The sequence below is a fragment of the Pinus tabuliformis genome, chromosome 8 (genome assembly GCF_031772625.1).
Source record: "Pinus tabuliformis cultivar Carrire ecotype Pingquan chromosome 8, CPIR1, whole genome shotgun sequence".
Lineage (NCBI taxonomy): Eukaryota > Viridiplantae > Streptophyta > Pinopsida > Pinales > Pinaceae > Pinus > Pinus tabuliformis.
In genome coordinates, this window is record NC_142294.1 from 1,354,386,330 (window position 1) to 1,354,399,531 (window position 13,202).

Here is a 13,202-nt window from a genome sequence, read left to right on the forward strand (position 1 = left end):
GCGGAAGAAATTTGGTCTACTGGGACAGAGCGTAGGATTACGCCTCTGTCATGCACATAATTCACAAAGCTTATCCCCTGAGAACTTTTAACGCAGCTAATTACACTGACATCCTGTAGGACGATAGTTCATGCATGACAGACAATATTTGCAACAATTTTCGACGACCAGACTGTAGACGATGATTCTGCCACCTTCAAAAACCAATTGCATGGAGAGTTCAAGCTTACCTTTTTAATCTACCACCTTTTGACGTGAGGAACCCGACTTCCTGTAGAAACAGCTTTCCTGTAGGAGCAGCGCGCGATTTCCGGGGGATACTGCAGTGGGTCTGCGCTCTTTGTGTTGCTTCACAGGCGTTCTGATGGCCAAAGACTCGGAGTATCGAGCTGCAGAGGGATCCGGATGATCACTCGAGTCGCAAACGGTGAATGATAAATGCATGGGGTGGCAATCTAGCCGATTAGATTTGAATCGGCGGAATCCGTGGCGTGGGGGTGAGCTGTCCCTGCCGGACCGTTGGACGACATCATCCCATCATTTGCCTGCGAGTTCCCTTACTGCCGCATCATTCCCCGCAGATCCGCCGCCGTCTCTTCTGTTAAACTCGTTTTTTTCGACTGGATTGCTCTCATGTGTGCACTGCTCGTTTCTTTTGCCACGACCGCCACCCAAACATACGACTAGACCATTAACTGATCGACGTGGCCATTCGAATGGCCATACAACCGCTCAACCCATTCACTTCACACTTGCAAACATTTTCAAAGTAAAATTCATGCAATTCGTCGGAAGAAAGGGTCGAGACACTTACCTGTGCGGCCGCAACGCGATTTTTCGGTCCTTGGACGATGATGAGTGAATTTATTTGCTGCTGGTGGATTTGCACAGGCCCGGAGGTTCATATTCACCGGCCGCTGACGATGGATTGGATGCTTCGGCTGCATGCGCCCGCGTTTTCATTGTATATGGCAGGCGCTGTGAATGGTGTGCACTCCAGCGGGCTTAACTGTTACGGGACTCCTGCAGGATGTCCTGTAACAGTTTTTTCCTCCTCGGGTGCATGCTGCACGACAAAGGCAATGGCCCCACGATCACGCTCACAGAGCTCATGGATGGCTGGGATGGATATGGTATGACATCTCAGCGTTTTTCCATCTCAAAAATTGCTTTTCTCTTGATAACTCAATAATCTGCTTTGATGGTGCAGGTAACTTCATTGCATGTCGACAGGGATGGTAGAAAGAGGTGACAACAGTGTATAAGGGTGCCAACAGTAGCTTGCATGCGTCCAAACCGACCCTTGGTCGTTAGATCTCCTCATAAAATGAATTATGGGCCGTCCCAAACTTCTACAGGAAGCTTCCTGTAGAAATACAGAACTTCCTGTAGAAAGTTTGCGTTTCCTGTAGAAAGTCTGCACCTTCCTGTAGAAAGTCTGCATCTTCCTGTAGAAGACTCAAGCCATGATGAAATTGTGCACATACCTTGGAGAAAATGAGTATTCTTGGAGGAGGTGCTGGTGAGGTCTCCTGGCAGCATGATAAGGATCTTTGGCTTTGCATTAAAAGACCTCCTCTCCTTCATAGAACACCTGCAACCTGCATGCATAAACTTGTTGTCCCTATCTTTTTGCTTATTGTCTTCTTTTCTCTTTTCTCTTTTCTTTTTTCTCTTTTTTTCCTTTTTTTTTTTTTTTTTTGAAAAATAGCAGGGGCGCCTCAATGAGGTTTTCACCCTTGCCATCTGCCTTAAGCGCCTTAGAGAGGTTTTCACTCAAGGATCTTTTTCAAATCTCTTTTTTTTTAAAAGATAATAGGGGCACCTCAATGAGGTTTTCACCCCTACCACCTGCCTTGGGAGCCTCAGAAAGGTTTTCACCCAAGGATCTTTATTAAATCTCTTTTTTTTTTTTTTTTGAAAGATAATAGGGGCGCCTCAATGAGGTTTTCACTCCTACCACCTGCCTTGGGAGCCTCAGAAAGGTTTTCACCCAAGGATCTTTATTATTTATTATTATTATTATTATTATTTTTTTATCTTTCAGGGTATGCCCAAAGCAGAGGCAGAACCCTTCTCTATGACCAACACTGATTTCTCCATAGTTTTGATGAACTCTTGTCTTGAGAGAGGTTTCCTGTAGATCTTCAATCGATTCCCATTGACAAGCATGGGGATGGCTTCTTCATCAATGGTTCGAATAAGAATAGATCCATTGTCATGGCATTTTTCCACTGCATATGGTCCTAGCCATCTGGTTCTCAGCTTCCCCTTGAAATCTTTGTATCTGGAGTCATACAACAAGGCCCAATCTCCCGGCTGGAATTGCTTGTCATGGAGGTGTTGGTCATGCCACACCTTTCTCTGAAGTTGAACCACTTCTGAGTGAAGGAGGGCCTGCATCCGGTGCTCGTCCAGTCCATTCAGCTGCAATAACCTTTCTTGTTGTGCATGGCTGAGATCTAGATCTAGCTGAGCTGCCATCCTCAAAGTGTTGTATTCAAAATCAATGGACAGCAAAGCTTTCTTCCCATAGACCAGCTCATAAGGTGTGAAGCCGGTGGTGGTCTTCCAGGTGGTGTTGTAAGCCCATGTGGCCTCAACCAGGCGATCTGCCCAATCTTTCCTACTGCTGCTCACCACCTTAGTCAAAATCCCTTCCAATGCTCTGTTGGTGACTTCCACTTGCCCATTTGCCTGTGGATGATAGGGGGTGGAAGTCCTATGCTTGATCTTGTGGTGAGCTAGTAGGTCTTCAATCAAGTTGGATGTGAACTGGCTCCCTTGATCGGTGACCAGCTCTCTTGGGTAGCCAAATTTGTAGAAGATGTTTTCTCTTAAGAACTCGGCCACCTTCTCTTCTGTTGCTGCCTTGATTGCTTTAGTCTCTGCCCACTTTGTCAGGTAGTCAGTGCACACAATGATGTAAGACCTTTGCCTCGAAGGAGGGTTGATTGGACCCACAAAATCCATACCCCACTTCTCAAATGGCTCAAGAGTCACTTGAGGTTGGAGAGGCATCTCATCCCTTGGAGTCGGTTTCCCCATTCTTTGGCATCGGTCACATTGGCTGATATATCTTCTGACATTTTGATGAAGTGTGGGCCAATAGTAGCCTGCCTGCAGGATTTTGAAGGCAGTCCTCTTTGCTGCAAAATGTCCTCCGCAAGGCCCATCATGACAGGTGAGGAGGATATCAAAGACTTCCTCCTCCCTTACACAACACCTTAAGATCTGATCAGGGCCAAGATTGAACAGATTGCCCCCGATCCAGGTAAATGAGGCACTTTTTCTGATGATTCTGCTCTTCTCTCTTGAAGATAGGTGTGGAGGGAACTGTGCTGAAACAAGGTAGTTTGCTATATCAGCAAACCATGGAGAGAGTACTGAGATAGCAAACAGATGTTCATTGGGCATCTGGTCATCCACTGTTCCATCCTCATCTGCAGACAAATCCAATCTAGATAAAAAGTCAGCAACAACATTTTCTTTACCTGGTTTGTCAACAATGGTCAAATCAAACTGCTGCAACAAAAGTAACCATCTAATAATACAAGCATTCACATCTGGTTTATTCATTAAATATCTAATTGCAGCACGATCCGTATGTACAAAGGTTTGATAGCTAGTGATATAATGTCGGAACTTGTTCAATGCATGGACCACAACCAAGAATTCTTTCTCGGTCACAGTGTAATTCAGTTCGGCTTTGGAAAAGTTTTTGCTAACAAAGTAAATGGCATATGGAAGTTTTTGTTCAACTTGTCCTAAAGCTGCCCCTATGGCTTTGTTTGAGGCATCAGTGTGGATGTGGAAAGGTAGGGCCCAGTTTGGACCTCTCAGGATTGGGGCTGACACCAACTTGTCCTTTAATTCATTCAACGCCCTCTGACAATTGTCAGTCCATTTAAACTCCACATCTTTTGCCAACAGGCCAAACAATGGCAAGGCTAGCTTGCTGAAGTATTTAATGAATCTCCGGTAATACCCTGCTAATCCTAAGAAACTCTAGACATCCCTTACCTTTTGGGGAGGTGGAACCTTCTTGATGAGAGCAATTTTGTTAGGATCCACTTGTAACCCTTGGCAAGAAATGGTATGGCCTAACACAGTCCCTTCAGTCATCAGGAATTCACATTTTTCAGGACTAAGGGACAGGTTCATCTCAATGCATTTGGTTAGGACCTTTCCCAGATTGGACAATGCTTCCTGGAAGTTGGACCCATAAGGAGTGAAGTCATCCATATAGATTTCCACCGCATCATGGACCAGCTCCGAGAAGATGCTCAAGACAGCTCTCTGGAAGGTAGCAGGAGCATTGCATAGCCCAAAGGGAAGAACTCGGTAGGCAAAGGTACCCCAAGGACAAGTGAAGGTGGTCTTATCTTGGTCTTCCGGGCTGATTTGGATTTGGTTGTACCCGCTAAACCCATCCAGGAAAGAGAAAAACTTCTTTCCTGCCAGTCCATCCAACACTTGATCTATGAAAGGTAGAGGGAAATGGTCTTTCTTGGTAGCTTTGTCCAGTTCTCGGTAGTCCACACAGATTCTCCACTTCCCATTTTTCTTTGGAACCAACACCAGAGGGGACACCCATTCACTATCTGAGATGGGGTAAATGAATCCGACATCCAACAGTTTTTGCAATTCTTCCTTGACAATGTCCTTAAGGGCTGGATTCATTCTCTTCTGAGGTTGCCTAACCGGTTTACAACCCTCTTTGATGTATATGTGATGGGTACAGACCGAAGGATGGACTCCTTTCATCTCCTTATAGCTCCAAGCAAAAGCATCTAGGTGACTGGCCAACAGGCTACACAGCTCCTTTTCCTAGGAAGGAGATAGGGAGGAGCTGATCTTTAACGTTCTCTCAGGGCCGAACTCCACATTCTTGACTCTGGGAGTGACAGGGTTGGTGGCACAAAGGTCCACTAAGGTGCTGGCTTGGGCGTCCTCCACCAATTTCTCTAAGGATAGTGCACTGGAAGGTGGATTCTGGATCAAAGTCTCAATCAAGTCATCCTCAGTTGGGGGGTCTCTTCTAGTGGTATCTAGGGTGCACAAAGGTGCTAAGTACACCTCATCCTCTTCTCCTTCCTCCAACCACAGTGGTAAGTCATGCTCTAAGGAGGATTGGGCAGGAGGGTACAGGACTAGCTGCTTGGACATAGGACCGTTTTTGATGGTCATGTTTCCTACACGACAACTTATGTAAGCATCTGCAGTGGCTAACCAAGGCCTTCCCAAAATAAGAGGATATCCAGTAAGCTTTGCCTTGGGTTGCAGAACCAATAAATCTGCAGGGTATTCCCAAGAGTCGACAGAGACCAAGACATCCTCCACAATCCCTTCGGGAGTCACAGTGGAGCGATCTGCTAGTTGCAGTACTGTCGAGGTCTTCCTCAAGGAACCCTGAAGATTGAGTTTGAGCATGGTATCCCTGGTCATCACATTAATGGCAGCCCCCAGATCAATCAAGGTGTGGGGTATGATGGTGCCATTGATGTGGACATCTACTACAGGACTCCCAGGATCTAGGTACTTTGGGCAGATGACTTGTCCTAACATAAGGTCAGACAGTTGTCCTAAGACATTGATGGTTGAAGCATCTCTCTTTCGCCTGCCTGGGTGTTTGAAACACTTTTCCTTAACCAATTTGTTGTATATTGGCACATCCTTGATGGCTTGGAGAAGTGGTATTTTCACACACAACTGCTTGAGCTCTCCCAGAAGCTCATCCTCCTCTGGGTTGGGTTGTGTGGTGGCTGTTAGTCTCTCAGGAAAGGGTGGAATAGCCTTTGGTTCACTTTCCTGTTTGTCCTCCTCGTCCTCTGGGGGAGGAGGTTGGCGATCCGGAAGAGTCTTTCCAGATCGAAGATTGATCTCCTGGATCTCCACAGCATAGGTAGGGCATGATGTTTCCCCAATGTATACCTGTTGGGCCTGTCTATTGTTGGGGTTCGGGTTCGGTTGAGCAGGCATTTGAGGTTGCCTTGGAGGAGCAGGAGGTAATGGTTGAGGTTGAACTGGTGGTGGAGGCAAAATGGCGGGAGGAGTGTTGTACTGGGGCCTCCACCCCGACTGAGGTGCATTCCACTGAGGCTGTGGCTGGGCATGTGAATGATATGAATGAGTAGTGGGTTGAGTAGGGTACTGAGGTGGATAAGACCATGGAGGAGGCATAGACCAGGGAGGATGAGCAGGAGGACCCCAGGAAGGCATAGGAGTCAATTGGTTGGGGCTGTAATAAGCTTGGGGTGCCCCTTGCATCCCCTGCTGGTAAGGTCTAGGTCCTTGTGGCCTCCTTTGGTTGAGGAAATAGAGAGGTTCAGTGGGAGCTTCTATCCCTTGGTACATAGCTTTAAGTCCAGGTAAGGTTGGGCATTGATTTGTGGGATGGTCCTCCTCACAAACGAAGCACACTTCAACCGAATGCAATGGGCATTCGTTCTTAGGGTGTCTCCTTGTACATCTAGGGTAGAAGATAGCCAAGGCCCTCTCAGCTTCTTCCTTCTTCTGCTGGATCCTGAATGTGTCCAGTTGCATGGCAATGGTCTGTCTCACCTCACTCTTAAGATCTTCTAATTGATTTGCAAACTCATGCTTGGAGAAAGGGATACCAGCTGAGAGAAGGTTTCCTCTACCTCGTTTCTGGGCTGCCCTAGAGTGGTTTCTGAACACAGTCTTGATGTCCTCATAAGGCAGCTGGTAAATATCTCCCCCAGCTAACATGTGAAGGGTATCTAAAAGGTCTTCAGGGACTCCTCGGAGTAGGACCAACTTGAGGGATTCAGGGTCAAGTGTGCACCTAGCCCGCTTATAGCTAAGTTGGAACCTCTCCTCATAATCCTCTAAGGACTCATCATTTTGCATGGTCATCCGAAAGATTTCTCCCTTGGTTTCCTTGGACCTACAGTAGTCCTGGTACTTGGTATTGAAAGCTTGCTGCATCTGAGCCCAAGTGGTGATACTATTCCCAGGTAAGTCCATGAACCAGCGTAATGCTGCATCCTTAAGAGTGGAAGGGAAGAGTTTCAGCTTCTGCTCATCTTCAGTATAGTCATAGGTTCTACAAAGGACAACAAACTCAAACAGGAAGGTATCAGGATCTTCAGTAGTCAGTCCATGGAAGTGAGGCAGAGCGGAGGGACTAATGTTTTTCATTTTCATATCTCCATTGGTTTCTCGGATGGGGAAGGCACCTTCTATTCTCTCATCTTCTCTTCTATTGTCAGCCATAGCTTCAGATGGGATGGTCTCTAATTCTTCTTCTGCTATAGGATCTTCGTATATCTTAGGAGATTCACCTATAGGTTCTTCTGGATCACTGTCACCGAAGAAGAGAGAGGGGTGACTCAGTGATGTGGTGGGGGTGTTGGGTAGGAATTTGCCTGTTTTATCTCGGTTCCTACGAGGCATGAAATGGAAAGACTTTTTGATTGCTTTTGCTTTTTTCTTTGGTACCTGCAAAACTGAAACAGATTGATCTACAACTAACTATCTTGCTGAAATAAAAATGCAGAATTGAAATGAAAGCAGGAAAGGACTAATCTACTTTGCTCAAATGGAATTTCAGGAATGGAAATGCTAGTCTACGCTTGCAGAATTGAAAGGCTAATCTATGCTTGCAAAATTGAAATTGCGGAATTGAAATGCTAATCTATGAAAGCAGGAAATGTCTATGCTACTTTTGCAGAATGGAAATGAAATAAACTACTTGGCAGAAGGCAAGAGTAAGAAAATAGAAGAAAAGCAACAATTACTAATACTCTGACGCTTCCCCGGCAACGGCGCCAAAAAGATGGTGGGCTCCAGTATTGTAGCAATAATGCTACAACTCCTGGAGCTTCCTTCTCTAATTTTATCAACCCGGTAGTTCGTAACAAACTTGGAAGCGACGATGCTGTATGCACAAGTACTAGCTCTTGTCGCAGCTGTCACTTGGTCAGCTGGCACAAGTCCGCTAGGGCTCAAGCCAACTTCTATATGTTCTCAGAAGAAGCTTTCTAAATGATGAACGAAGGCTATCTCAAAGGAAATTAACCTACTTTGCAAGAATGAACTGAAAGCCAACCAAACATGGAAACCCTAGTAAACCCTAATCTGACTAGCTTAATCCTTATGATGCAATGGTGGGAATGCAACTTCTAGGAATGATGCCATTACTTCTAGTGAGATGAGATGCATGAATTTAAACTACTTCTATTGAAGAGAACACGTTTTTGTATTTTTGCTCAAGCGGGTGGAGTTATTGTGATTGTGGTTCTTACTGGGTCTTGACTGTGCAGGGGTAGTTCAAAGGGGAGGAAGGCTTGGGAAAGGTCAGGAGGACTCTGAGAGGTTCCAGGGGATCCCTCACATCATTCCACAGAAGTCCACAACGTTCAGGTGCTTGGCAACCGTGTTTGCAGGCTTCTACAGGATGTCTGCAGGGGATCCTACAGGAAGTCTGGGATTTCTACAGGAAGTCTGCTAACTTCTACAAGATGCTCTGCAGTCGGAGTTTTGGGTGATGGAGGAGTGAAGGAGCTGTATGGATGGATGGGTAAGATGAAAGAGGAGCTTGAGATGGCCTATGGACAGAGAGATGAGGTGGGGAAGGTGTGTGTAAAGCTGGCTGGTCTAGAGGAGGGTAGTAGTAGTGGAAGGTCAAAAAGATTGAGCAACGTGGACAGTAGAAGGGTTGGAAGGCAAATGAGCTGAAAAGAGGATGCGTAGGTGGCTTAGGCACGGTTTAGAAGAATAAGAACACGATGAAGTGGTGCTGCGCAGTGTAAATGAAACAAATCACCCTTATCTTGCATGTAAACGAAAGTTCACCAACCTATTCTAATTGTTTTATTAGGAATCAAAGAACAGCCATGTAAGTTGAAGGGAAACCGTGCATGATGCTGAACCAAAGAGTCATTACTCAAGATATAATCGCATGGACAATTCTTCAACCGAAAACATTACATCAATACTTGCATGCATATTTTAAAACAATGTTTTTGGCAGTTGGCACGGTCTACACTTCCGGTCCCCAAATAGAGGTGAAAGTGAGCACGCATTCAACCCTTTTTTTGAACTCAACGTACTTCAATCTCCCTACGCTAATGCTGAACTACTGAAACAACTGCATTCATGAAACTAACCTACATAACCAAACCGAAACAGTCAACTCAGCAAACTGTGTTTTCCAAGTGCATGTAAAGGAAAGAAATGCAATGATAAAAGAAAGACAAGTAACAATACAAAGAAAAGGAGGTCTATTGCTCTCAGGTTGGGCCCTAACCTGAGAGCTATAGCTCCTCTAAGTACTCAGAATTGAATCCAAATCTGCTTGCTTTTTATTAAAAGTTCATAATCATGAGTCTAACAACATGCCAAAATTGGCTTACAAAGAGCAAAAACAGAGCTACAACTCGTGGTTCAAAATCTACAACAAAAGTTCAAGAGTCTCATCGAAGGCTACAGCCTCAATATTTATACATGATGAGGGCCAAGCTGGCCTCCTCAATTAGTGGGGCTTGGCTGTCCAACTAAAAGTAAACTGTTGTTCCTGTAGAATCCGTTGGCTGCCTTCTAGCTCGGTGGTGATAGCTGTTGGAGCTCGGAGTTGAGGTGGAGATCACGAGGGAGGTCATTCAAGGCTGTGGACAACCTCCCTATAAACCTGCAATGCCACCTTGGCTGTCTCCTTGTCTTCATTTGCGTGGTCTTTGCTCCATTTAATGTCAAAAAACCTGAAATCATCATGTATTAGCCATATAGGCGTAATGACTGCCCTTCTTCCTACAAATAACACGAATATACTAAGAAATGATGCATAAGTGATAAAGAATGAAGGGTTGAGCAAGGTAAGTAGGCCAAATGAGCCCAAATTGTTACCAAAAATTGGGGCTCATCAAAGGGATCGGATCCCAATCTTCAACCTCGTCTCTTATCCGAGTGCCAACAGGAAGGAGGACAACTTTATTAGCTTCCGCATCCGCTTCCTTGTTATTCTGTCGAAGAACGTGAAAAAAGTTCACCTGAAGAAAGGAGCCTACGAGCTTTCTTATTCTGGTAACCACTCTTGCTAGCCGGAAATCATGAGGGAACGTGTTATCCACGAGGATTCTAATCAAGGATTGGGAGTCACCAAGAATAATGGCTTTCTCAATACCAAGATCCTGTAAATGCTTAAGGCCCTGCAACAAGGCCATAGCCTCTGCTTGCATGTTGGTACTATGACCCAAGCCCCAAGCATACCTGTTCACTATGCTGCCATCTGCATTCCTAATGACACCTCCAGCCCCAACAATCCTCGGATTGCCTTTGGCAGCCTCGTCAAAAAACAAGGAGGAGCTAGCACGCTTTTGGAGCCACATGTGGAATTCGCCCTCAACAAGCCTAATCTGCCAGTGTTTCCAAGTGCTGTACTATCTCTCACCATCAGAATACTGGAGCCCAAGCACACTCCCCCACGCCAGGTCTTGGGGACTTAGATTTTTATTCTCCAACTTCCCAAACTTCTCACCAAGAGTCTCCTTGAGCAGGTCGTTGGCTTTTGACAAAACAAGCTTACAATTCTGCGCTTTCTCTTGAAAAATTTTGTGATTGCGCTCTAGCCAAATGTGCCAGAAGATGAATTTCAGGTAGGCCAGCCGAGTTGCCTTGAACCATTTGTTCTTAGGGAGCTTTCTAGGATAGAGTTGAGCCCAATCGGCAAAGAAACCAGTAATAGTGTTGGGCAGAGTAACTGTAGATTCCCATGGGGAAATCGCCTCTTCCCAAATACTTTTGGTGAACCTGCATTCAATCAATAAGTGAGAGGCATTTTCCTCGTTTTCCAAGAAAAGGGCGCATCTGGAAGGGCCCAGGAAGCCTTTCTTCTTAAGTCTGTCATCTGTTAGAATGTTGTTGTGACACAATAACCAGTTGAAGAAATCGATTTTCGGCACACACTTCTGCCTCCAAAGACCTCTCCAAGTCGCAGGGCAGCAAGGAACATGGGGAATTTTTTTGAGTTGTGCATAGCCTTGCGCAACTATGTAAGAACCAGTCTGAGAGCCCCAACCTCTCTTATCTTGTTTCCTGGTATTAATCAGGCCCATTCCTCTCAGCTTTGTCAACAGGAAGGACCACGCCTGATCAAGAGCAATCGAAATTTGTGGTTTCTTCCAGCCTGCCCACGCATTGTCCTTCCAACTAGAAATATCCCACAAAGTTTTAATATCATTGTTCAACGTCCAGCTTCGGAGCTCAGCGAGCTCTTGGACAGCACCTAAAGGTTCTTTGTTCATAATTTTGTCATTCCAAATATTGATGAGCTTGCCATTGCCTAGAATCCAAAAGGAATGCTTTTGTATCAGTGGTAAGGCCTGCATGCAAAGCCTGTGAATTTGAGATCCTTTAATGGTGGGAGTAGGATCATCCAAGCTCCGTAACCTATGGTCCCTGAAATATTTCTTCCATAGCGCCTTTTGAGCCCAGCCAGGCTTTGGGGCTATTTGTCTCCACATAATCTTAGCCCCCATAGCAATATTATGTATCCGCAGGTCCTTGAAGTTCAAACCTCCTTCTAGCAGAGGTTTAGTAACTTTGTCCCAACTGACTAGGGGGATCTTCCTGTCATTCTGCTTGCCACCCTTCCAAAAAAACCTACGAATCCACTCCTCCATCTTCTTGAGAATGTTGATGGGTGCCAACATGACCGAGAATTTGAAAATAGGCAGGCTGGTTAGAACAGATTTAATAAGCATTGTCTTCCCAGCAAGATTCAGCCACGAGAAACCCCAAGACTGGATTTTATTCTTGAATTTCTCAACCATTGGGAGCCAATATTTGCTAGAGAGACTCCTTTGGAAGATAGGAAGGCCCAAATAGATGAATGAATTCCAATTAGCAGAACCAGTGAAGCCCAAACATCTAGATATTGAGGAGAGATCGCTGTTGGAGATATTCCAGCCATAGAAGTGACATTTCCCCTCATTTAATTTACTACCCGAAGTCCAACAGAAGTCGTCCAATACTTTCCTGAACCTGGAGGCAGCGTGAACAGAGGCAGCACCCAGCAGAAGAGTGTCATCGGCAAACAATGCATGATTAATATCCTTGACACCTCTAGCAATCCTAAGTCCCATAATCTCTTGATCCACCTGACATTTTTCTAAATAAAAGCTTAGAACTGAAGCTTGCAAAACAAAAAGAAGAGGGGAAAGAGGGCAGCCCTGGCGCAGCCCTCTAGAGGCTTTAAAAAACTCCGTTGCTCTTCCATTCACCAGAGGGGCAATCCAGGGCTCAGAAATGCAGGCCCGGATCCATCTAATAACCTCCTGACCAAACCCGAACTTATGCATCACATCAAAGAGGAATTTGTGACAAACACGATCAAACGCATTAGCTAGATCCAACTTGACCACCATACCTTTTTCTTTCTGCTGCAAACTAGAATGAATGACCTCTTGCACGAGCATTATATTGCCCATGATCTGCCTACCCTGAATGAACCCCCCTTGATTTTCAGGTATAATAGAGGGCAAGTTGAAGAAGAGGAATCTTGATAAAGCAATCTCCATGATTTAAACTTAAAGGTTAGGTTTAGATACCCATTCCTTTAAAAAGGCTTTGAAAAGGCTAGTGTCATTATATAAATGGAGTGGAGTGTCCACTAGGCTTTGAAAAGGCTAGTGTCATTATATAAATGGAGTGGAGTGTCCACTATCATGTCATTTGAAGGTGTTTGGGAAAATCACACATACATGTTAACATTTATGTGGATATCTTCCAAATAAAAATGAAAGAAGCATGTGCCATTAATCCTCTAATAATACCCTTGCCCTTGACCACCTAACTTACCTTTCAATTATTCTTTTATATTTCTCACTTAAACTATGCAAAATTTAGTAAAAAATAAAATTCACAAAAAATACACAACATTCCTTCTCAAAATTAAATAAAAACTAAAAAAAATACCAAACATTCTTTCCATTGCCCTTCTCTATCACTCACTTAACCTCTACCAAATTAAATAGAAACTAAAATTCATTTAAAAAAAAATAAAAAAAATACAAAACATTCTTTCACAATTATAAATATATTTAAAGTTGAAACACTAATTTAACTAAAATATTATAACATGCACATTATTTGTATGATTGGATTTAATTTTTGGATTGGCAATGCGTTATACCATTTTTATATCAATTAATTTTTCAATATATTGGCAAAAAAAAATC